The 25,357-nt window shown below is 45.8% G+C and overlaps 1 long non-coding RNA gene across 1 annotated transcript in view; it reads left to right on the top strand.

Moving 5' to 3' along the window:
- The first annotated feature begins 931 nt into the window (after positions 1-931).
- Positions 932-25,357, top strand: part of LOC134935613 (uncharacterized) — a 127,521-nt gene continuing 103,095 nt past the window's right edge. Inside the window, exons 1-2 of the long non-coding RNA XR_010180289.1 lie at positions 932-983; positions 8,842-9,045. This is a non-coding gene — a long non-coding RNA (uncharacterized LOC134935613). The remainder of the gene's footprint in view (positions 984-8,841; positions 9,046-25,357) is intronic.

A 25,357-nucleotide genomic window follows, 5' to 3' on the forward strand; every position in this document is an offset into this window, starting at 1 on the left:
ACACATTACGCCAGAGTAGAGCCCATTATACACATTATGAATGTCATTGAGACCCCGCTGTAATAGCGGCCCTCAGCGCAGTTTGCCAGTGGCAGCAAACTGTGCATGTGCAGTGGGTATGAGGCCACACACATTGCGGTCGCTTCCCCAATGGATGCGACCACAATGTGATTGATAGGCGACAGCGTAGCGGAGTTAAGGTGTTGCGGGGGTGACGCTGGTAAAAAAGGGGGCAGGCCGGGACGTCACACACAGCCGCTCCCATAAAAAAATGGCTGCTGACCAGGCTTCACTGCCAGGGGTCAACCTTAGATCAGATGCGTCCGCAATCAAATTGCGGATGCATCGGGAGGCGGCGCCACACATGCTGGGCAGCCTTGCCTTGTGCTGGGCGGCCCTCAGCATGTGCAGAGATGAACGCAGATCTGGCTGCATATACACTATCTGCATTCATCTTTGAATATCCCCCTATGCCAGGTACAGCCACTCATTCCCTCCACAGTGCAGCCCCGTTACCTGCAGGAGGTCCTGGCGCTGGCGCTGCTCCTCCTCTCCCTTCTCCGCCTTCTTGCAGGCTCCGTTACTTCAGCGGCTGTAGGATGTCGGCAGTGATGATGGGGGGGGGGGGGAGCGGGTACTAATTACCCAGGCCTGGGACTTATGGAGTGGCCCAGTATGGACCCTGGCCTGCCACACTCCCACCACCATCCCTCTTTACTGGGCAGCAGCATATTGCTGAGCCTCTGCCTGTTACTGTATAGGTGGGGTGGGGGGCGGAGGGTGCTCACACTGTTCATGTTTCTACTCCGAATTTACCCTGCCGGAGGGCTGGCCAGGGGCTCAGGGATCATCAGGCGCCATAAAGATTTAATATAAAAAAACTTTTTCCATAAGGGGGCGTGACCACGCCCCCCCCGCGATTAGGCCACGCCCCCAATACAGTTCGGAACGGGGGATGGCGGCGGCAGCAGAGTTGTGTGAGGGTGAGTCTGCACAGTGCCTGCAGTCTCACTGGGGAGGAGGAGAGGAGGGAGCCACGCTACCCGCTGCCAGCGCCGCTACCTGTCATCCAGACTGACAGGCGCAGCCGCGCAGCGGCAGGGTAGCAGAGCAGGGAGAGCGCCTCTTCACCTCAGCGCCTCCCTGCAATGCATACCCTTGCTGAGCGGGTAGCGCCGGCTCTGCATGGCATCGTGTACCACAGTCATGCCCCCTTCCTGAATTGGGTCCTCTGAGCTATTAGAATGGGTGCCATCCATCTAAAATGTTTCAACGTCCATGGTGTCTGTTGCTGCTCATTATGGGATTCCAGATTTAGTTGGAGAAACATGTACACAGCTTGTGTTGTAGTTTCAAGCCCTTTCTCCTAAGCTCAGAGTAATGGGGGCTTATTCACTTGGCTCCCGGGGATTTAGTATCCAACTCGCTGCAAGTTGTGGTGGTGAATACTTAACCTCCGGAGCAATTCAGTATTTCTCTGGTGTGAGGACACCTGCTCTCAGTGGATGCTGTGATGACCATATACCCCTGTGCTTCCTGCTTCTGACCCCAAGCCTCAACATGCAATAGTACAATAGCTTACAGACAGCAACCAGGTGGAAATGTGTGTAGCAGCTTGTTCATCCCTTGCAAAGTGTGTGAGTGTAAAATGCAACAGGGTAGGATGAGATCACGCTCTCCTAATACACCATTTGCGATTGAAGTATCTAATAGAGATGAGCGCCGGAAATTTTTCGGGTTTTGTGTTTTGGTTTTGGGTTCGGTTCCGCGGCCGTGTTTTGGGTTCGACCGCGTTTTGGCAAAACCTCACCGAATTTTTTTTGTCGGATTCGGGTGTGTTTTGGATTCGGGTGTTTTTTTCAAAAAACCCTAAAAAACAGCTTAAATCATAGAATTTGGGGGTAATTTTGATCCCAAAGTATTATTAACCTCTAAAAACATAATTTACACTCATTTTCAGCCTATTCTGAACACATCACACCTCACAATATTATTTTTAGTCCTAAAATTTGCACCGAGGTCGCTGTGTGAGTAAGATAAGCGACCCTAGTGGCCGACACAAACACCGGGCCCATCTAGGAGTGGCACTGCAGTGTCACGCAGGATGGCCCTTCCAAAAAACCCTCCCCAAACAGCACATGACGCAAAGAAAAAAAGAGGCGCAATGAGGTAGCTGACTGTGTGAGTAAGATTAGCGACCCTAGTGGCCGACACAAACACCGGGCACATCTAGGAGTGGCACTGCAGTGTCACGCAGGATGTCCCTTCCAAAAAACCCTCCCCAAACAGCACATGACGCAAAGAAAAAAAGAGGCGCAATGAGGTAGCTGACTGTGTGAGTAAGATTAGCGACCCTAGTGGCCGACACAAACACCGGGCCCATCTAGGAGTGGCACTGCAGTGTCACGCAGGATGTCCCTTCCAAAAAACCCTCCCCAATCAGCACATGATGCAAAGAAAAAGAAAAGAAAAAAGAGGTGCAAGATGGAATTATCCTTGGGCCCTCCCACCCACCCTTATGTTGTATAAACAAAACAGGACATGCACACTTTAACCAACCCATCATTTCAGTGACAGGGTCTGCCACACGACTGTGACTGATATGACGGGTTGGTTTGGACCCCCCCCAAAAAAGAAGCAATTAATCTCTCCTTGCACAAACTGGCTCTACAGAGGCAAGATGTCCACCTCATCTTCACCCTCCGATATATCACCGTGTACATCCCCCTCCTCACAGATTATCAATTCGTCCCCACTGGAATCCACCATCTCAGCTCCCTGTGTACTTTGTGGAGGCAATTGCTGCTGGTCAATGTCTCCGCGGAGGAATTGATTATAATTCATTTTAATGAACATCATCTTCTCCACATTTTCTGGATGTAACCTCGTACGCCGATTGCTGACAAGGTGAGCGGCGGCACTAAACACTCTTTCGGAGTACACACTTGTGGGAGGGCAACTTAGGTAGAATAAAGCCAGTTTGTGCAAGGGCCTCCAAATTGCCTCTTTTTCCTGCCAGTATAAGTACGGACTGTGTGACGTGCCTACTTGGATGCGGTCACTCATATAATCCTCCACCATTCTATCAATGTTGAGAGAATCATATGCAGTGACAGTAGACGACATGTCCGTAATCGTTGTCAGGTCCTTCAGTCCGGACCAGATGTCAGCATCAGCAGTCGCTCCAGACTGCCCTGCATCACCGCCAGCGGGTGGGCTCGGAATTCTGAGCCTTTTCCTCGCACCCCCAGTTGCGGGAGAATGTGAAGGAGGAGATGTTGACAGGTCGCGTTCCGCTTGACTTGACAATTTTGTCACCAGCAGGTCTTTCAACCCCAGCAGACCTGTGTCTGCCGGAAAGAGAGATCCAAGGTAGGCTTTAAATCTAGGATCGAGCACGGTGGCCAAAATGTAGTGCTCTGATTTCAACAGATTGACCACCCGTGAATCCTTGTTAAGCGAATTAAGGGCTGCATCCACAAGTCCCACATGCCTAGCGGAATCGCTCCGTGTTAGCTCCTTCTTCAATGCCTCCAGCTTCTTCTGCAAAAGCCTGATGAGGGGAATGACCTGACTCAGGCTGGCAGTGTCTGAACTGACTTCACGTGTGGCAAGTTCAAAGGGCATCAGAACCTTGCACAACGTTGAAATCATTCTCCACTGCACTTGAGACAGGTGCATTCCATCTCCTATATCGTGCTCAATTGTATAGGCTTGAATGGCCTTTTGCTGCTCCTCCAACCTCTGAAGCATATAGAGGGTTGAATTCCACCTCGTTACCACTTCTTGCTTCAGATGATGGCAGGGCAGGTTCAGTAGTTTTTGGTGGTGCTCCAGTCTTCTGTACGTGGTGCCTGTACGCCGAAAGTGTCCCGCAATTTTTCTGGCCACCGACAGCATCTCTTGCACGCCCCTGTCGTTTTTTAAAAAATTCTGCACCACCAAATTCAAGGTATGTGCAAAACATGGGACGTGCTGGAATTTGCCCATATTTAATGCACACACAATATTGCTGGCGTTGTCCGATGCCACAAATCCACAGGAGAGTCCAATTGGGGTAAGCCATTCCGCGATGATCTTCCTCAGTTGCCGTAAGAGGTTTTCAGCTGTGTGCGTATTCTGGAAAGCGGTGATACAAAGCGTAGCCTGCCTAGGAAAGAGTTGGCGTTTGCGAGATGCTGCTACTGGTGCCGCCGCTGCTGTTCTTGCGGCGGGAGTCCATACATCTACCCAGTGGGCTGTCACAGTCATATAGTCCTGACCCTGCCCTGCTCCACTTGTCCACATGTCCGTGGTTAAGTGGACATTGGGTACAACTGCATTTTTTAGGACACTGGTGAGTCTTTTTCTGACGTCCGTGTACATTCTCGGTATCGCCTGCCTAGAGAAGTGGAACCTAGATGGTATTTGGTAACGGGGGCACACTGCCTCAATAAATTGTCTAGTTCCCTGTGAACTAACGGCGGATACCGGACGCACGTCTAACACCAACATAGTTGTCAAGGACTCAGTTATCCGCTTTGCAGTAGGATGACTGCTGTGATATTTCATCTTCCTCGCAAAGGACTGTTGAACAGTCAATTGCTTACTGGAAGTAGTACAAGTGGGCTTACGACTTCCCCTCTGGGATGACCATCGACTCCCAGCGGCAACAACAGCAGCGCCAGCAGCAGTAGGCGTTACACGCAAGGATGCATCGGAGGAATCCCAGGCAGGAAAGGACTCGTCAGACTTGCCAGTGACATGGCCTGCAGGACTATTGGCATTCCTGGGGAAGGAGGAAATTGACACTGAGGGAGTTGGTGGGGTGGTTTGCGTGAGCTTGGTTACAAGAGGAAGGGATTTACTGGTCAGTGGACTGCTTCCGCTGTCACCCAAAGTTTTTGAACTTGTCACTGACTTATTATGAATGCGCTGCAGGTGACGTATAAGGGAGGATGTTCCGAGGTGGTTAACGTCCTTACCCCTACTTATTACAGCTTGACAAAGGGAACACATGGCTTGACACCTGTTGTCCGCATTTCTGGTGAAATACCTCCACACCGAAGAGCTGATTTTTTTGGTATTTTCACCTGGCATGTCAACGGCCATATTCCTCCCACGGACAACAGGTGTCTCCCCGGGTGCCTGACTTAAACAAACCACCTCACCATCAGAATCCTCCTGGTCAATTTCCTCCCCAGCGCCAGCAACACCCATATCCTCCTCATCCTGGTGTACTTCAACACTGACATCTTCAATCTGACTATCAGGAACTGGACTGCGGGTGCTCCTTCCAGCACTTGCAGGGGGCATGCAAATAGTGGAAGGCGCATGCTCTTCACGTCCAGTGTTGGGAAGGTCAGGCATCGCAAACGACACAATTGGACTCTCCTTGTGGATTTGGGATTTCAAAGAACGCACAGTTCTTTGCGGTGCTTTTGCCAGCTTGAGTCTTTTCAGTTTTCTAGCGAGAGGCTGAGTGCTTCCATCCTCATGTGAAGCTGAACCACTAGCCATGAACATAGGCCAGGGCCTCAGCCGTTCCTTGCCACTCCGTGTGGTAAATGGCATATTGGCAAGTTTACGCTTCTCCTCCGACAATTTTATTTTAGGTTTTGGAGTCCTTTTTTTTCTGATATTTGGTGTTTTGGATTTGACATGCTCTGTACTATGACATTGGGCATCGGCCTTGGCAGACGACGTTGCTGGCATTTCATCGTCTCGGCCATGACTAGTGGCAGCAGCTTCAGCACGAGGTGGAAGTGGATCTTGATCTTTCCCTAATTTTGGAACCTCAACTTTTTTGTTCTCCATATTTTATAGGCAGAACTAAAAGGCACCTCAGGTAAACAATGGAGATGGATGGATTGGATACTAGTATACAATTATGGACGGACTGCCACGGTTAGGTGGTATAAAAAAACCACGGTTAGGTGGTATATATTATAATAATAATACAATTATGGATGGACGGACTGCCTGCCGACTGCCGACACAGAGGTAGCCACAGCCGTGAACTACCGCACTGTACACTGGTTGATAAAGAGATAGTAGTATACTCGTAACAACTAGTATGACACTATGACGACGGTATAAAGAATGGAAAAAAAACCACGGTTAGGTGGTATATATTATAATAATAATACAATTATGGATGGACGGACTGCCTGCCGACTGCCGACACAGAGGTAGCCACAGCCGTGAACTACCGCACTGTACACTGGTTGATAAAGAGATAGTAGTATACTCGTAACAACTAGTATGACACTATGACGACGGTATAAAGAATGAAAAAAAAACCACGGTTAGGTGGTATATATTATAATAATAATACAATTATGGATGGACGGACTGCCTGCCGACTGCCGACACAGAGGTAGCCACAGCCGTGAACTACCGCACTGTACACTGGTTGATAAAGAGATAGTAGTATACTCGTAACAATTAGGATGACACTATGACGGTATAAAGAATGAAAAAAAAAACCACGGTTAGGTGGTAGGTATATAATAATAAATAATACAATTCTGGTCGGACGGACTGCCTGCCGTGTGCCGACACAGAGGTAGCCACAGCCGTGAACTACCGCACTGTACACTGGTTGATAAAGAGATAGTAGTATACTCGTAACAATTAGGATGACACTATGACGGTATAAAGAATGAAAAAAAAACCACGGTTAGGTGGTAGGTATATAATAATAAATAATACAATTCTGGTCGGACGGACTGCCTGCCGTGTGCCGACACAGAGGTAGCCACAGCCGTGAACTACCGCACTGTACACTGGTTGATAAAGAGATAGTAGTATACTCGTAACAATTAGGATGACACTATGACGGTATAAAGAATGAAAAAAAAACCACGGTTAGGTGGTAGGTATATAATAATAAATAATACAATTCTGGTCGGACGGACTGCCTGCCGTGTGCCGACACAGAGGTAGCCACAGCCGTGAACTACCGCACTGTACACTGGTTGATAAAGAGATAGTAGTATACTCGTAACAATTAGGATGACACTATGACGGTATAAAGAATGAAAAAAAAAACCACGGTTAGGTGGTAGGTATATAATAATAAATAATACAATTCTGGTCGGACGGACTGCCTGCCGTGTGCCGACACAGAGGTAGCCACAGCCGTGAACTACCGCACTGTACACTGGTTGATAAAGAGATAGTAGTATACTCGTAACAATTAGGATGACACTATGACGGTATAAAGAATGAAAAAAAAAACCACGGTTAGGTGGTAGGTATATAATAATAAATAATACAATTCTGGTCGGACGGACTGCCTGCCGTGTGCCGACACGGAGGTAGCCACAGCCGTGAACTACCGCACTGTACACTGGTTGATAAAGAGATAGTAGTATACTCGTAACAATTAGGATGACACTATGACGGTATAAAGAATGAAAAAAAAACCACGGTTAGGTGGTAGGTATATAATAATAAATAATACAATTCTGGTCGGACGGACTGCCTGCCGTGTGCCGACACAGAGGTAGCCACAGCCGTGAACTACCGCACTGTACTGTGTCTGCTGCTAATATAGACTGGTTGATATTTAAAGAGATATTAGTAGTATACAACAATACTATACTGGTGGTCAGGCACTGGTCACCACTCCTGCAGCAAAAGTGTGCACTGTTAATTAATATAATTGTACTCCTGGCTCCTGCTAACAACCTGCAGTGCTCCCCAGTCTCCCCCACAATTAATTATAAGCTTTTAATTTATACATTGATGACTGTGCAGCACACTGGGCTGAGCTGAGTGCACACAGACTGAGTCACACTGTGTGACTGACTGTGCTGTGTATCGTTTTTTTTTTCAGGCAGAGAACGGATATAGCAGAGAGAAGTGAACGGATATATTATATTAAATAAAAGTTAACTAGCAACTGCACTGGTCACTGACTGTGGTAAACTAACTCTGTCTGCGACTCTGCACAATCTCTCTCTCTCTATCTAATCTATCTCTATTCTAATGGAGAGGACGCCAGACACGTCCTCTCCCTATCAATCTCAATGCACGAGTGAAAATGGCGGCGACGCGCGGCTCCTTATATAGAATCCGAGTCTCGCGATAGAATCCGAGCCTCGCGAGAATCCGACAGCGTCATGATGACGTTCGGGCGCGCTCGGGTTAACCGAGCAAGGCGGGAAGATCCGAGTCGCTCGGACCCGTGAAAAAAAACATGAAGTTCGGGCGGGTTCGGATTCCGAGGAACCGAACCCGCTCATCTCTAGTATCTAACTGTGCTAAATACATATATATATATATATATATATATATATATATATAAAAATGCAGCAGCTCCGGCACTCCAATAAATTAGCTAAATATCAATACTTGCTCCTGTGCCTTCCATCAGGGGGGCTACCCCAGGATAATAGCAAAGAAAGAGGCGGCACTCGGAGTCAGCAAAATCGAAACTTGTATTAAAAAAGAATGTTGACGTTTCGGGGACGTGCTCCGCTTCCTCAGAACAATTAAACACTGTGAAAATCAAACAATAAATACCCACTTACCCCCATGGGCCTCCCTCACCAGTGTGCGTCCCCCGTCACGTTGCCTGCAAGCTCCGACATCCTTCCGGCCTCCGGCGGCGGGGCGGAACAGGGCCCGGCATAGTAACCATGACAACCCGTTGCCCCAGCCGTCTACCGGGTTATCAGTTTGTCCTCCCTCTGTATATTGGTCATGTAATATCACTTGCTGGTTTTTTAATATAAGATTTAATGTTTAGCATATTGTTTTATATACTGTAAGAATACTTGCAAGAATTAATCGATTTTTATATCAGTAATGTTTTTTCACTAAATGCTGTTATGGTTTGTTTTGTATACACAGCGTCCCCATGGTTACTAGCCGAAGTCCGGAACGTCACTTCCGCCCGGGTGTGGGAAGCCGGAGATGTCGCGGTAGTCTGGTAGACGGCTGGGGCAACGGGTTGTCATGGTTACTAGGCCGGGCCCTGTTACGTCATTTCCGCCCCGCCGCCGGAGGCCGGAAGGATGTCGGAGCTTGCAGGCAACGTGAGGGAGGCCCATGGGGGTAAGTAGGTATTTATTGTTTGATTTCCACAGTGTTTAATTGTTCTGAGGAGGGGGAGCACGTCCCCGAAACGTCAACATTCTTTTTTAATACAAGTTTCGATTTTGCTGACTCCGAGTGCCGCCTCTTTCTTTGCTATATATATATATATATATATACAGTACTTGTCCGAGATGTAAAGCAAATTGCTGCATGTCTGAGAGTGCATAGGAACTACACTGATTACTCTGCATGTTCTATTCCATCTCAGCCATCAGTTTTCCAACACAATTTTCTCCAGTTACTCATCATTGGTTTCCACTACAGAGCGATACCACATTACTGGTTTCTTTGTATTAGTGGAACCCAGCCAAGTTTGGTTAGCCCTTGTTGTTTCTACTATAGCAGAGGAACACTTATTGGAAGCTAGCCCAGTTTTGAAACCATCACCAATCGTATGTGGTGTAATGAAAACCACTGTTTAGATTTTTTTGTCTATGGGGAATATTCAATTGTTTGAAAAGTCAAACTGACTTTTCAAACAATTTAATTTCCCCCTATATGTTTATTTGTTGTAATTACCCTAACTTCATTAATGTATTTTTCCATTGTTTATGCCTTTTTTTTGGTATAGCATGTGTTATATGTAACACCATAGACTTATATGTCATAGGACGTGTATCAAACCAAAAGAGAACATAGGTACAAGTTGTCTATAGAAACCAATCAGCTTTTAGCTACCATTTTATAGACTGTAGCTAGAAGCTGATTGGTCAACTTTTCCACATGTCTTCTTTAGAAGGTTTGATACATCTCTCCCTCCTTCACCCATAAACGTAAAGGTCTCTAGTGCATGTAAACTTGTTTTCTACCAATATGGGCCATGTGGCAGAGATGATTTCGTTCTCCATTGATGATCTCTTTCTTGCAAAATATACCTATTATGACTTTACCAAGGGTCGTTATGATGCATGGAGATAGCAATATTGATGGGAGACAAAAAAATTATCATCTCTGATTGGACAAATCATTTAAATAGTGGGTGATCAGGTTAAAAAATTTCCCTCTCTGAATAATTGTATTGGCATGTGCGTGCTGTTAACAGAATCTAACCAGAATTGTAAAACTATGACCCCAATGTGTCATCAACAACTCTTAGTAGAAACAATAAGCCAGGCATAAGGACACTAGTATTATTGATTTGATGTTAATTATTTCTCGCTGTATGGTCCATTGTTCTAACTTCATTGTTGGCCAATAGGATGAGAGGGTAACGAATTGTCAGCTCAAATACAGCAAAGTCACTTACTTCCGTCATCAAGATCACCAAGTGTCCCTCTCTCCGGGAATACAACTGTCACTACTCATTACTATTTAGACACCAGGAAAGCCATTAGAAAGTTAATTAAAAAATGTGTCCTGTGGTCTTTTGAGGCACCCTTAATATTCATGTCACTATGTGGTTATTTGAAGCTTATGCAAAGCCTGTTGTTGTGTTTGTGTAGAAACATCTGTGCTTATTTCAGATCAGGCTAATTTGATGAGAATTTCTACCACAAAATATATTATGAAACTGGATGCCCTAATTAGGCAAATAAGATGAATCTCCACAAGACTTGCCAGCTGCTTGTGTAACATTAATTGTTCTCTTAAGCCATGTTCTAACCAATTTATGTAAGAACTGCTTGGTGAAAGGAAGAGAATGTGCGGAGGATCTGATGGCTGTGAGACACTTGGGCTGCAATATGCACAGGAATGTAAATTTGTGAACCCTAAGAGCTCGATCTATAAAGTGTATTAACCCAGAATGTAATCAAATTTTACTATTTTTTTCTTTATTTATGCTAATAGAGTATAATACAGCACTTTATAATACAGGTATAGGGCATAGTTGCATTCTGCAGGAGACTCCCTGAAATACCAGCAATCTCCCTGACTCCCTGAATACTATAGTCCATCGATCTCCCCGATTGCACCTTATCTCCATTATGTAGCTGTTACATTCTTGGGGGTAAAGAAATCAGAGATATATACACTGCTCAAAAAAATAAAGGGAACACTTAAACAACACAATGTAACTCCAAGTCAATCACACTTCTGTGAAATCAAACTGTCCACTTAGGAAGCAACACTGATTGACAATCAATTTCACATGCTGTTGTGCAAATGGAATAGACAACAGGTGGAAATTATAGGCAGTTAGCAAGACACCCCCAATAAAGGAGTTGTTCTGCAGGTGGTGACCACAGACAACTTCTCAGCTCCTATGCTTTCTGGCTGATGTTTTGGTCACTTTTGAAAGCTGGTGGTGCTTTCACTCTAGTGGTAGCATGAGACGGAGTCTACAACCCACACAAGTGGCTCAGGTAGTGCAGCTCATCCAGGATGGCACATCAATGCGAGCTGTGGCAAGAAGGTTTGCGGTGTCTGTCAGCGTAGTGTCCAGAGCATGGAGGCGCTACCAGGAGACAGGCCAGTACATCAGGAGATGTGGAGAAGGCCGTAGGAGGGCAACAACCAAGCAGTAGGACCGCTACCTCCGCCTTTGTTCAAGGAGGAACAGGAGGAGCACTGCCAGAGCCCTGCAAAATGACCTCCAGCAAGCCACAAATGTGCATGTGTCTACTCAAACGATCAGAAACAGACTCCATGAGGGTGGTATAAGGGCCAGACGTCCACAGATTGGGGTTGTGCTTACAGCCCAACACCATGCAAGACATTTGGCATTTGCCAGAGAACACCAAGATTGGCAAATTCGCCACTGGCGCCCTGTGCTCTTCACAGATGAAAGCAGGTTCTCACTGAGCACATGTGACAGACGTGACAGAGTCTGGAGATGCCAAGGAGAACGATCTGCTGCCTGCAACATCCTCCAGCATGACCTGTTTGGCAGTGGGTCAGTAATGGTGTGGGGTGGCATTTCTTTGGGGGGCCGCACAGCCCTCCATGTGCTCGCCAGAGATAGCCTGACTGCCAATAGGTACCGAGATGAGATCCTCAGACCCCTTGTGAGACCATATGCTGGTGCGGTTGGCCCTGGGTTCCTCCTAATGCAAGACAATGCTAGACCTCATGTGGCTGGAGTGTGTCAGCAGTTCCTGCAAGACGAAGGCATTGATGCTATGGACTGGCCCGCCCGTTCCCCAGACCTGAATCCAATTGAGCACATCTGGGACATCATGTCTCGCTCCATCCACCAACGCCACGTTGCACCACAGACTGTCCAAGAGTTGGCGGATGCTTTAGTCCAGGTCTGGGAGGAGATCCCTCAGGAGACCATCCGCCACCTCATCAGGAGCATGCCCAGGCGTTGTAGGGAGGTCATACAGGCATGTGGAGGCCACACACACTACTGAGCCTCATTTTGACTTTTTTAAGGACATTACATCAAAGTTGGATCAGCCTATAGTGTGTTTTTCCACTTTAATTTTGAGTGTGACTCCAAATCCAGACCTCCATGGGTTAGTAAATTTGATTTCTATTGATAATTTTTGTGTGATTTTGTTGTCAGCACATTCAACTATGTAAAGAACAAAGTATTTAATAAGAATATTTCATTCATTCAGATCTAGGATGTGTTATTTTAGTGTTCCCTTTATTTTTTTGAGCAGTGTACATTCAAATGGTGTCATCAGCCTCTTTTTGCATTTTAAATAAGGCTTCTCGTGGCCACTTATAGTAAATTTCAACCTCTTGTAAACCACAATACACAAACAAATCCAGAAAATATCAGTGTCTTTACTTCAACAAGTAGATCTTACTAACTTTGGGATTCATTTACATTTGGATGCAAGTCGTTTCTATGACATTCCTCTCAGATGTAGCAGTCACATCCGCGCTGATACTGTAGGTGTTACTTTCACAATCTCCCTGAAATGCTTTTTGAAAAGTAGGCAAGTATGGGATAGGGTACACATACAAAGAAACAAAATGTACAGATGGACCTGGGGCTGTAACTAGCAGGGCTGGCTGGTCATTTATCACTCTTCATCTGTCTCCACTTTATCTCTTGGTAAGGCTTAATATATTTGTGCCATAGTTAACAAATATCGAAGCAATTTTACTTTTCATTTCTGTTTTGGAGTTCATTTACAAACTGCACGAGTGTAAAAAGCGGAGCATAGACCGCTGATGGGATGTGATGGGTGTCAGTATCAGCAGCCTGCACTCCGTTAGCAAGCTGCTGTTCCCGACTCCTGCACTCTTAGAGCGCCACTGATGTCTGGAGGTCGGCACCTGCTCAGAGGCGTTTTTGTTTCTGGGAACTTGAATGCAAAAACCGGAGGTTCGGGCGCAGTAGGGTGAGCACAGACTGGCACGATAAGGCAGGCTGTTGGTCTGTACTTAAGGGCTCCTCACATAACAGTAATTGTTAGGGGATTAGTTTTCTCACAGACATTGGACTCCTTTCTCTCGTGTCTATCAGCACTGCTTATACTTGGAAACAGTTACCAGAAATCAGATTTAACCTGATCTGCCTCTGTCTTTGCCTATTAATTCTTGTGGGGGTAGATTTAAGGGCCAGGGCACTCCTAGGTACAACAGCAATGGCCACTACCTAAGGCGCTGAAGATCAGTTCTTTTCATGTACCATACTTGCCTACTTTTGAAAACTAGTTTCAGGGAGATTGTACAGTAGGTGTAAGCAGAATTCAGCGTGTTATGCTCCACCAAAAGGGCGTGTCTAGCTCCACCTATGGGCGTATCTATTGCCATTTAGGGGTGTGTCCTTCAGTGGCAGGTGCTCACTCCAGTGACTATGAGGGAATTCATGTTTTGCTCATTTTGTCTCACCTAAAATGGCCGTCTTCAAATGGGACACAATGGGTGTTATTCAGAGATGGAAGCATCTACTCACATTCTGGGGCCGCCCAGCACAGGGCAAGGCTACCCAGCATGTGTGTTGCGCCACCCTGCCCTGCAATGCAATGCGCTTGCAATTTAATTGTGAACTTATCGATTTGATGACGACCCCTGCCTGCGCAGCCTGGCAGTGCTGGCAGGCTGTCAGGCGCAATTTTTTTCTCAGAGCGGCTGCACGTGTTGTCATGCAGCCGCCCCGAAAATGGTTCAGACACACCTGCGTTGTCCAGACCTCACCCACTAAATGCCGCGGCACTGTCCCCTGGGCCCACCAATCACTGATAAGCATAAACAATGCCAAATGACCCCCAAAATTAGCAGCATGGACAATGTAATGGTTAGCATTACTGCCTCACAGCACTGAGGACATGGGTTTGAATCCTACCATTGCCCTAATTGTGTGGAGTTTGTATATCCTCCCCGTACTTGTGTGGGTTTCGTCAGGGTACTCCGGATTCCTCACACAATACAGATATATACTGGTAGTATATATAATACCCCTTTCACACCGCAGCTTGTACCCGGTAATTTGCCGTTTTTACTGGCGTCCTAAACGGTTCAAGCTGCGATGTGAAAGGGTCACCTTCAATTTACCGTTTACAAAATACCGGTATTTTGAAACGGTAAAAAAGCAGGGTCCTACCCGTTTCAGACCCGTTTAATTGTGCAGTGTGAAAGGGTCTGAAACGGTATTTGCAAGCCCCAGAAGGTGATAGGCTGTCTCCATGTGTGATCTCACCAGGCAGAAGCAGGAAATAAACATTTAAAATGACAACCACTGTTTTGTATGGGTGAAACGGGTTCAGTGTGAAAGGTACCAAAACGGTAATGAAATGGTAATATACTGGTTACAACATGCGATGTGAAGGGGGTTTAACTGCTCAGACCCGTTTTAAGAACCGTTTAAAGAACCATTTCAAAAGCAGGTTTTGCGATGTGAAAGCAGCATAATTAGGCTCTAGTTAATTGGCTCCCAATACAATTAACCCTTGCGTGAATGTGTGTGCGTGTACATGTGTTAGGGAAAATAGAGTGTAGGCCCCACTAGCACAGGAACTGATGTGAGTGGCCAAATATTCTCTGTAAAGCGCTGCAGAATATGTGTGTTCTATATAAATAACTGGTAATAAATAATAATAAAAACAAAAATAGAAACAAAACACCGACAACCATTGAAAAGCAATTTGAAGTAAAATGGATGCACAGGTGACATAACCAGCCATGTTTAGGGAGATCCATGCTTGAAAAGGGCTTGACATCACATTTGCTCTACAAAAAAACCCTATAAGGTCTATCCTTAAAACATGGATTTTCAGGGGGCAGCATTTAAATCAAGCTTTCACAACAGACCTGCTAACACATGACAAGCCTAAACAATGACGTACAGTATCCCAAACCTAACCCTTACCTTACTACCTTAACCTAAACCTCACCCTAAACATTAACCATAATACCTTATCCCTGGTCCTAATAACCTAACAACCATAACCCCTAACCTTAATATCTAAACCAACCCTAATATCCTATCCCTAATACCGTAACACCTAACCCAAACCCCCCAAGTAACCCTAATACCCTAACCCAAGCCTAATACCCCAACCCCATCTCCTAAACTATGCTAATACTCTAACTTAAACCACTAAACCAACCCTAAAACTCTTACCCTAAAGGGCAGACTGGATGGGCCATTTGGTTCTTACTGTATCTGCTGTCAAATTCTTTGTTTCTATTAAAATTATAGTACACAGAGCAGCATAACACAGAACATGTTTGTGTATGGATAGCATACTACCAGAGTATACTATAACTCTGACCCTATGCTATAATGCTAACCCTATACTATGAGAATGACCATATGGTATAATGCTGACCCCATACTATGAGAATGACCCTATGCTATAATGCTGACCCTATACTATGAGAATGACCCTATGCTATAATGCTAACCCTATACTATTAGAATGACCCTATGCTATAATGCTGACCCTATACTATGAGAATGATCCTATGCTATAATGCTAACCCTATACTATGAGAATGACCCTATGCTATAATGCTGACCCCATACTATGAGAATGACCCTATGCTATAATGCTGACCCTATACTATGAAAATGACCCTATCTTATAATGCGGACCCTATACTATGACAATGACCCTATCCTATAACACCGACCCTATACTATAAGAATGACCTTGGGGAAAGAAACTTTTGAGGCTTCTGGTGGACCTGGCGGGGACAGCCCTGTAACGCCTGCCTGAAGGAAGCAAGTTAAACATGCTGTGGCCGGGGTGTAGCTGGTCTTTTACTATCTTCATTGCCCGCTTTTTAGCTCTGGACAGGTACAGGTCCTGGACTGAGGGAAGGTCAGCCCCAATGATCTACTCTGCGGTTCTGACCACCTTTTGGAGCCTGCATCTGTCCCTCGCGCTTGCGGAGCTGTACCATACGAGTATCGAGGAGCACAGTACCGACTCCACAATCACGGAGTAGAAGAGGAGCAGAAGCTTCTGTGGGATGTTGAACTTCCTTAGTTGCCTGAGGAAGAACAACCTCTGCTGTGCTTTCCCAACAGTGGCGTCAGTGTTGGACCCCCATTTAAGGTCCCGGCAGATTGTGGTCCATAGAAACTTGAAGGAGTCCACTAGTGATACCACACTGTCAGCAATCGTTAGCGGAGGTGCACTAGATGACTTCTTCCTGAAGTCCACTATCATCTCAACAGTTTTGAGGGGGTTGAGCTCAAGGTTGTTGTGGATGCACCACTGGGCCAGCCGGTCTACTTCCCGTCTATAGGCCGATTCGTCCCCGTCCTTGATGAGGCCGATGACGGTGGTGTCATCGGTGAATTTGATGATCTTTACTGATTGTGCCTCTGAGGTACAGTCATTTGTGTACAGGGAGAAGAGCAGGGGTGAGAGGACACAGCCCTGAGGGGCCCCTGTACTAATGGACCACGCTTGAGAGGTGAATTCCCCCGCTTTCACCACCTGTGTCCTGACTGTCAGGAAGTCTACTATCCAGGAACAGGTAGCTTCTGGGACCCCTAGGCGAAGTAATTTGGGGTGGAGGATGCTGGGGACGATTGTATTGAAGGCCGAGCTGAAATCGACAAACAGGACCCTCGCGTAGGTACCGGGAATGTCTAGGTGCTGTAGAATGTAGTGCAGGCCCAGGTTGACTGCATCCTCAACACACCGATTCGATCGAGAGGCGAACTGCAGGGTGTTGCTGGCGCTGAGGAGGAAATTGACAAGGAGGATTCTGATGGTGAAGTGGTTTGTTATGTCAGGCACCCGGGGAGACACCTGTTGTCCGTGGGATGAATATGGCCATTGACATGCCTGGTCAAATTACAAAAAAAATCACCTCTTCGGTATGGAATTATTTTAACAGAAATGCGGACAACAGGTGTAAAGCCGTGTGTTGCATTTGTTAAGCTGTAATAAGTAGGGTTAAGGATGTTAACCACCTAGGAACATCCTCCCTTATACGTCACCTGGAGCGCATTCATCAGAAGGAATTGACAAGTTCAAAAACTTTGGGTGACAGCGGAAGCAGTCCACTGACAACTAAATCCCTTCCTCTTGTAACCAAGCTCCTGCAAACCACACCACCAACTCCCTCAGTGTCAGGAACGCCAATAGTCCTGCAGGCCATGTCACTGGCAAGTCTGACGAGTCCTCTCCTAACTGGGATTCCTCCGATGGATCCTTGAGTGTAACGCCTACTGCTGCTGGCGCTGCTGTTGTTGCTGCTGGGAGTCGATCGTCATCTCAGAGGGGAAGTACTACTTCCAGTAAGCAATTGAATGTCCAACAGTCCTTTGCAAGGAAGATGAAATATCACAGCAGTCATCCTGCTGCAAAGCGGATAACTCAGGCCTTGGCAGCTGTGTTGGTGTTGGTGTAAAACGTGTGTCCGATATCAACCGTTAATTCACAGGGAATTAGAGAATTTCTTGAGGTAGTGTGTCCCCGGTACCAAATACCATCTAGGTTCCACTTCTCTAGGCAGGCGATACCGAGAATGTACACAGACGTCAGAAAAAGACTCACCAGTGTCCTAAAAAATGCAGTTGTACCCAATGTCCACTTAACCACGGACATGTGGACAAGTAGCAAGTAGCAGGGCAGACTCAGGACTATATGTCTGTGACAGCCCACTGGGTAGATGTATTGCCTCCCGCAGCAAGAACAGCAGCGGCAGCAGCAGTAGCAGCATCTCGCAAACGCCAACTCGTTCCTAGGCAGGCTACGCTTTGTATCACCGCTTTCCATAAGAGGCACACAGCTGACAACCTCTTACGGAAACTGAGGAACATCATCGCAGAATGGCTTACCCCAATTGGACTCTCCTGGGGATTTGTGACATCGGACAACGCCACCAATATTGTGCGTGCATTACATGTGGGCAAATTCCAGCACGTCCCATGTTTTGCACATACATTGAATTTGGTGGTGCAGAATTTTTTTAAAAATGACAGGGGCGTGCAAGAGATGCTGTCGGTTACCCAAAGAATTGCGGGCCACTTTCGGCATTCAGCCACCGCGTGCCGAAGACTGGAGCACTAGCAAACACTCCTGAACCTGCCCCTCCATCAGCTGAAGCAAGAGGTGGTAACGAGGTGGAATTCAACCCTCTATATGCTTCAGAGGATGGAGGAGCAGCAAAAGGCCATTCAAGATTATACATCTGCCTACGATATAGACAAAGGAGGGGGAATGCACCTGACTCAAGTGCAGTGGAGAATGATTTCAACGTTGTGCAAGGTTCTGCAACCCTTTGAACTTGCCACACGTGAAATCAGTTCAGACACTGCCAGCCTGAGTCAGGTCATTCCCCTCATCAGGCTTTTGCAGAAGAAGCTGGAGAGATTGAAGGAAGACCTAAAACGGAGCGATTCCGCTAGGCATGTGGGACTTGTGGATGGAGCCCTTAATTCACTTAACCAGGATTCACGGGTGGTCAATCTGTTGAAATCAGAGCACTACATTTTGGCCACCTTGCTCGATCCTAGATTTAAAGCCTACGTTGTACTTCTCTTTCCGGCAGACACAAGTCTGCAGAGGTTCAAATACCTGCTGTGAGACACTTGTCAACTCAAGCAGAACGTGACCCGTCAACAGCTCCTCCTTCACATTCTCCCGCAACTGGGGCTGCGAGGAAAAGGCTAAGAATTCCGAGCCCACCCGCTGGCAGTGATGCAGGGCAGTCAGGAGCGAATGCTGACATCTGGTGCGGCCTGAAGGACCTGCCAACGATTACTGACATGTCGTCTACTGTCACTGCATATGATTCTGTCACCATTGAAAGAATGGTGGAGGATAATATGAGTGACCACATCCAAGTAGGCACGTCAGACAGTCCGTATGTATACTGGCAGGAAAAAGAGGCAATTTGGAGGCCCTTGCACAAACTGGCTTTATTTTACCTAAGTTGCCCCCCTTCCAGTGTGTACTCCGAAAGAGTGTTTAGTGCAGCCGGTCACCTTGTCAGTGATCGGCGTACGAGATTACTTCCACAAAATGTGGAGAAGATGATGTTCATCAAAATTAATTATAATCAATTCCTCCGTGGAGACATTCACCAGCAATTGCCTCCAGAAAGTACACAGGGACCTGAGATGGTGGATTCCAGTGGGACGAATTAATACTCTGTGAGGAGGGGGATGTACACAGCGAAAGGGGTGAGGAATCAGAGGATGATGATGAGGTGGACATCTTGCCTCTGTAGAGCCAGTTTGAGCAAGGAGAGATTGATTGCTTCTTTTTTTGGTGGGGGCCCAAACCAACCAGTCATTTCAGCCACAGTCGTGTGGCAGACCCTGTGGCTGAAATGATGGGTTTGTTAAAGTGTGCATGTCCTGTTTATACAACATAAGGGTGGGTGGGAGGGCCCAAGGACAATTCCATCTTGCACCTCTTTTTTTTAATCTTTGCATCATGTTATGTTTGGGGCCAATTTTTTTAAGTGCCATCCTGCCTGACACTGCAGTGCCACTCCTAGATGGGCCAGGTGTTTGTGTCGGCCACTTGGGTCGCTTAGCTTAGTCATCCAGCGACCTTGGTTCAAATTTTAGGACTAAAAATAATATTGTGAGGTGTTCAGAATAGACTGGAAATGAGTATAAATTATGGATATTGAGGTTAATAATACTATAGGATCAAAATTACCCCCAAATTCTATGATTGAAGCTGATTTTTTAGGAGTTTTTGAAAAAAAACACCAGAATCCAAAACGCACCCGAATCCGACAAAAAAAATTTCAGGGAGGTTTTGCCAAAACGCGTCCGAATCCAAAACACGGCTGCGGAACCGAATCCAAAACCAAAACACAAAACCCTTAAAATGTCCGGTGAACATCTCTAATAATTACAGTGATATTGCCATATTGTTCCTGTGATACTGGAATGTAATTACAGTGATATTGCCGTATAATTCTCGGGATACTGGCGTATAATTCCTGTGATATTGCCATATAATTATAGTGATAATGCCATATAATTCCCGTGATACTGGCGTATAAATCCAGTGATCCTGCTGTATAATTCCAGTAATCCTGTCGTATAATTCCAGTGATCCTGCCTTATAAATCCAGTGATCCTGCTGTTTAAATCCAGTGACCCTGCCGTTTAAGTCCAGTGATCCTGCCGTATAATTAGTTACAGTGGTACTGGCGTATAAGTCCAGTCCAGTGATACTGCTGTATATGTCCAGTGATACTGCCGTATCTGTCCGTTGATACTGCAGTATATGTCCAGCGGTACTGCCGTATAAATCCAGTGGTACTGGCGTATAAGTCCAGTGATCCTGCCATATAAATACAGTGATCCTGCCATATAAGTCCAGTGATCCTGCCGTATAATTCCAGGGGTACTGGCATATAAATCCAGTCCAGTGATACTGCTGTATATGTCCAGTGATATTGCCATATATGTCCGTTGATACTGCCACATATGTCCAGCGGTACTGCCGTATAAATCCGGTGATCCCGCCGTATAATTACAGTGGTACTGGTGTATAAGTCCAGTCCAGTGATCCTGCCGTATATATATATATATATATATATACTGGTCCTCAATGGCATAGCACTCCAGACGGCTTGTCAGAACAAATAATACACGGCAATTTGATCAGCAACGTTTCAATGTATTGCAATGTATTGCACATTGTCCTCAGGCTGCAATACATTGAAACGTTGCTGATCAAATTGCCGTGTATTATTTGTTCTGACAAGCCGTCTGGAGTGCTATGCCATTGAGGACCAGTGTATTACTTTTATAGCACGGGCACCCGGCGCAATACTGGAACAGTTTAAGGGAGAGCCGGTACTTCTGCAATATATATATATATATATATATATATTTATACCCTGTTTCAAAGCGGATTACTGAGGCCATTACAACTATGCTGGTGTTAGACGTGCATCCGGTATCCACCACTAGTGCAGTGGGACTGCAGTGACAACCCTACATGGGCCAGGTGTTTGTGCCGCACACTTGTGTCACTTAGCTTAGTCACACAGCTACCTCTTTGCCCTCTTTTATTTCTTGGCATGATGTGCTATTTGGGTACTATTTTTTTATATCTTCCCTCCTGTCTGCCACTGCAGTGCCACTCCTAGATGGGCCAGGTGTTTGTGCCGCACACTTGTGTCGCTTAGCTTAGTCAAACAGCAACCTTGGTGCACCTCTTTTTCATCTTTGCATCATGTGCTGTTTGGGGCATGGTTTTTTAAAGTGCCATCCGGTCTGACACTGCCGTATTAGTCCAGGGGTACTGCCGTATAAGTCCAACAATTGCAGAATTTTTGAAAAATGACAGGGGCGTGCAGGAGATCCTGTCAGTGGACTGAAAAATTGCGGGCCACTTTCGACATTCAGCCACTGCATGCCACTGCTAGATGGGCCAGGTGGTTGTGTCGCTTAGCTTAGTCATACAGCAACCTCATTGTACCTCTTTTTCTTCTTTGCATCATGTGCTATTTGGGGCCTATTTTTTAAATCTGCCATCCTGTCTGCCACTGCAGTACCACTCCTAGATGGGCAGGTGTTTGTGCCGCACACTTGTGTTGCTTAGCTTAGTCATACAGCAACCTCATTGCAATTCTTTTTCTTCTTTGCATAATGTGCTGTTTGGGGCCTATTTTTTAAATTTGTAGTAAGGAGCCATTATCATGTGGCTCCTTGCTGGTTAATATTAGACCCAGATTGGGGTATTGGAGGTGTGAGGTGTGGTGCCTCTGGACTGGCTGAGCTGGATGGCTTTAGTGTGGCATACCTTTACATTCTATTAACACTTTTCACTTATTAATTTTTTAACACTATTTCTCTATTTTAATTACATTTCATGTTTGCATCACCCTCTCTATAGCTTCGGCTTCCTAAATACTAATTTATTAACACTATAGTTTTTCACTGGTATGCTACGCTGGGCTTTCTGGCTTATGCTGGTGTTTTGGGGTGCCACATCCTGCACCTAGATATAGCGCTAGGGACCCCAAATATACAGAGACGCCTTGATGCGGCTTTGGGGCTTAACCACACATTTGCGCAAATATGTGTAACGAAGATCTCTGAATTCTATTATTATGTGGGATTTACATCTAGTTACTGTTATCATTCAGGGTGCTGGGGAACCAAATGCTTTTTTTTTCTTGCTCAGAAATACCCCTCCCTTTCGAGCACCTGAATGATATCACTAAGCTAATTGAGCATCTACCAATATATATGTCTATTGTGAAAGGCAGAGAGGTTCCTGCATTAGGAGGAGGTGCAGGCCCTGACATGCCACATGGAGCATTATGGGGTTGCTCCAAGGTAGGTAGCTCTTAGCTTAGACATATTGTAGTAAGGAGCCATTATCATGTGGCTCCTTGCTGGTTAATATTAGACCCAGATTGGGGTATTGGAGGTGTGAGGTGTGGTGCCTCTGGACTGGCTGAGCTGGATGGCTTTAGTGTGACATACCTTTACATTCTATTAACACTTTTCACTTATTAATTTTTTAACACTATTTCTCTATTTTAATTACATTTCATGTTTGCATCACCCTCTCTATAGCTTTGGCTTCCTAAATACTAATTTATTAACACTATAGTTTTTCACTGGTATGCTATGCTGTGCTTTCTGGCTTATGCTGGTGTTTTGGGGTGCCACATCCTGCACCTAGATATAGCTCTAGGGACCCCAAATATACAGAGACGCCTTGATGCGGCTTTGGGGCTTAACCACACATTTGGCAAATATGTGTAACGAAGATCTCTGAATTCTATTATTATGTGGGATTTACATCTAGTTACTGTTATCATTCAGGGTGCTGGGGAACCAAATGCTTTTTTTTTCTTGCTCAGAAATACTCCTCCCTTTTGAGCACCTGAATTATATCACTAAGCTAATTGAGCATCTACCAATATATATGTAAATTTTTTAAATCTGCCATCCTGTCTGCCACTGCAGTGCCATTCCTAGATGGGCCAGGTATTTGTGCCGCCCACTTGTGTTGCTTAGTTTAGTCATACAGCCACCTCAGTGCAACCTTTTGGCCACAATAGACTGGAAATGAGTGGAAATGAATGTTATTGAGGTTAATAATACTATAGGATCAAAATTACCCCCATATTCTGTGATTTTAGCTGTTTTTATGTTTTTTTCAAAAATCATCCAGATCCAAAACCAAAACACAAAAGGGTGGTTTTGGCAGAACCAACCCAAAACCAAAACACGAGTGGGGAATAAGAACCAAAATCAAAACACGAAAAGTGCCCGCCACACATCTTTAACATTTACAGTATATGGCACCTAGCACTGATTTGTCCATTTAGAATATGGGAAACCTCCACGAGTTTATCATGTGTGACGGGTCTCTGGCCACACCCGCAGAGACAGTCAGTGCTTCAGCTCTTACTCGCCTGAATACTACAGAGACAAGGTGTGTGATGTACTATGTTGGCATTCAGAATGTCGACACCATAATCTCAACATGCCCTGAATGTCAACATTCAGGACGTCAACATGGTCACAATTTTGACGTCAACACTGGCATAATGTAGACATTAGTGATGTGCACCGGACATTTTTCGGATTTTGTGTTTTGGTTTTGGATTCGGTTCCGCAGCCGTGTTTTGGATTCGGACGCGTTTTGGCAAAACCTCCCTGAAAATTTTTTGTCGGATTCGGGTGTGTTTTGGATTCGGGTGTTTTTTTTACAAAACACCCTCAAAAACAGCTTAAATCATAGAATTTGGGGGTCACTTTGATCCCATAGTATTATTAACCTCAATAACCATAATTTCCACTCATTTTCAGTCTATTCTGAACACCTCACACCTCACAATATTATTTTTAATCCTAAAATTTGCACCGAGGTCGCTGGATGCCTAAGCTAAGCGTCCCAAGTGGCCGACACAAACACCTGGCCCATCTAGGAGTGGCACTGCAGTGTCAGGCAGGATGGCACTTCAAAAAAATAGTCCCCAAACAGCACATGATGCAAAGAGAGGTGCACCAAGGTCGCTGAATGGCTAAGCTAAGCGACACAAGTGGCCGACACAAACACCTGGCCCATCTAGGAGTGGCACTGCAGTGTCAGGCAGGATGGCACTTCAAAAAAATAGTCCCCAAACAGCACATGATGCAAAGAAAAATGAAAGAAAAAAGAGGTGCAAGATGGAATTGTCCTTGGGCCCTCCCACTCACCCTTATGTTGTATAAACAGGACATGCACACTTTAACAAACCCATAATTTCAGCGACAGGGTCTGCCATACAACTGTGACTGAAATGACTGGTTGGTTTGGGCCCCCACCAAAAAAGAAGCAATCAATCTCTCCTTGCACAAACTGGCTCTACAGAGGCAAGATGTCCACCTCCTCCTCATCGTCCGATTCCTCACCCCTTTCACTGTGTACATCCCCCTCCTCACAGATTATTAATTCGTCCCAACTGGAATCCACCATCTCAGGTCCCTGTGTACTTTCTGGAGGCAATTGCTGGTGAATGTCTCCACGGAGGAATTGATTATAATTAATTTTGATGAACATCATCTTCTCCACATTTTCTGGAAGTAACCTCGTACGCCGATTGCTGACAAAGTGAGCGGCTGCACTAAACACTCTTTCGGAGTACACACTGGAGGGTGGGCAACTTAAGTAAAATAAAGCCAGTTTCTGCAAGGGCCTCCAAATTGCCTATTTTTCCTGCCAGTATACGTACGGACTGTCTGATGTGCCTACTTGGATGCGTTCACTCATATAATCCTCCACCATTCTTTCAATGGTGAGAGAATCATATGCAGTGACAGTAGACGACATGTCAGTAATCGTTGGCAGGTCCTTCAGTCCGGACCAGATGTCAGCACTCGCTCCAGACTGCCCTGCATCACTGCCAGCGGGTGGGCTCGGAATTCTTAGCCTTTTCCTCGCACCCCCAGTTGTGGGAGAATGTGAAGGAGGAGCTGTTGACGGGTCAC

The sequence above is a fragment of the Pseudophryne corroboree genome, chromosome 6 (genome assembly GCF_028390025.1).
Source record: "Pseudophryne corroboree isolate aPseCor3 chromosome 6, aPseCor3.hap2, whole genome shotgun sequence".
In the NCBI taxonomy this organism is placed as follows: Eukaryota; Metazoa; Chordata; class Amphibia; order Anura; family Myobatrachidae; genus Pseudophryne; species Pseudophryne corroboree.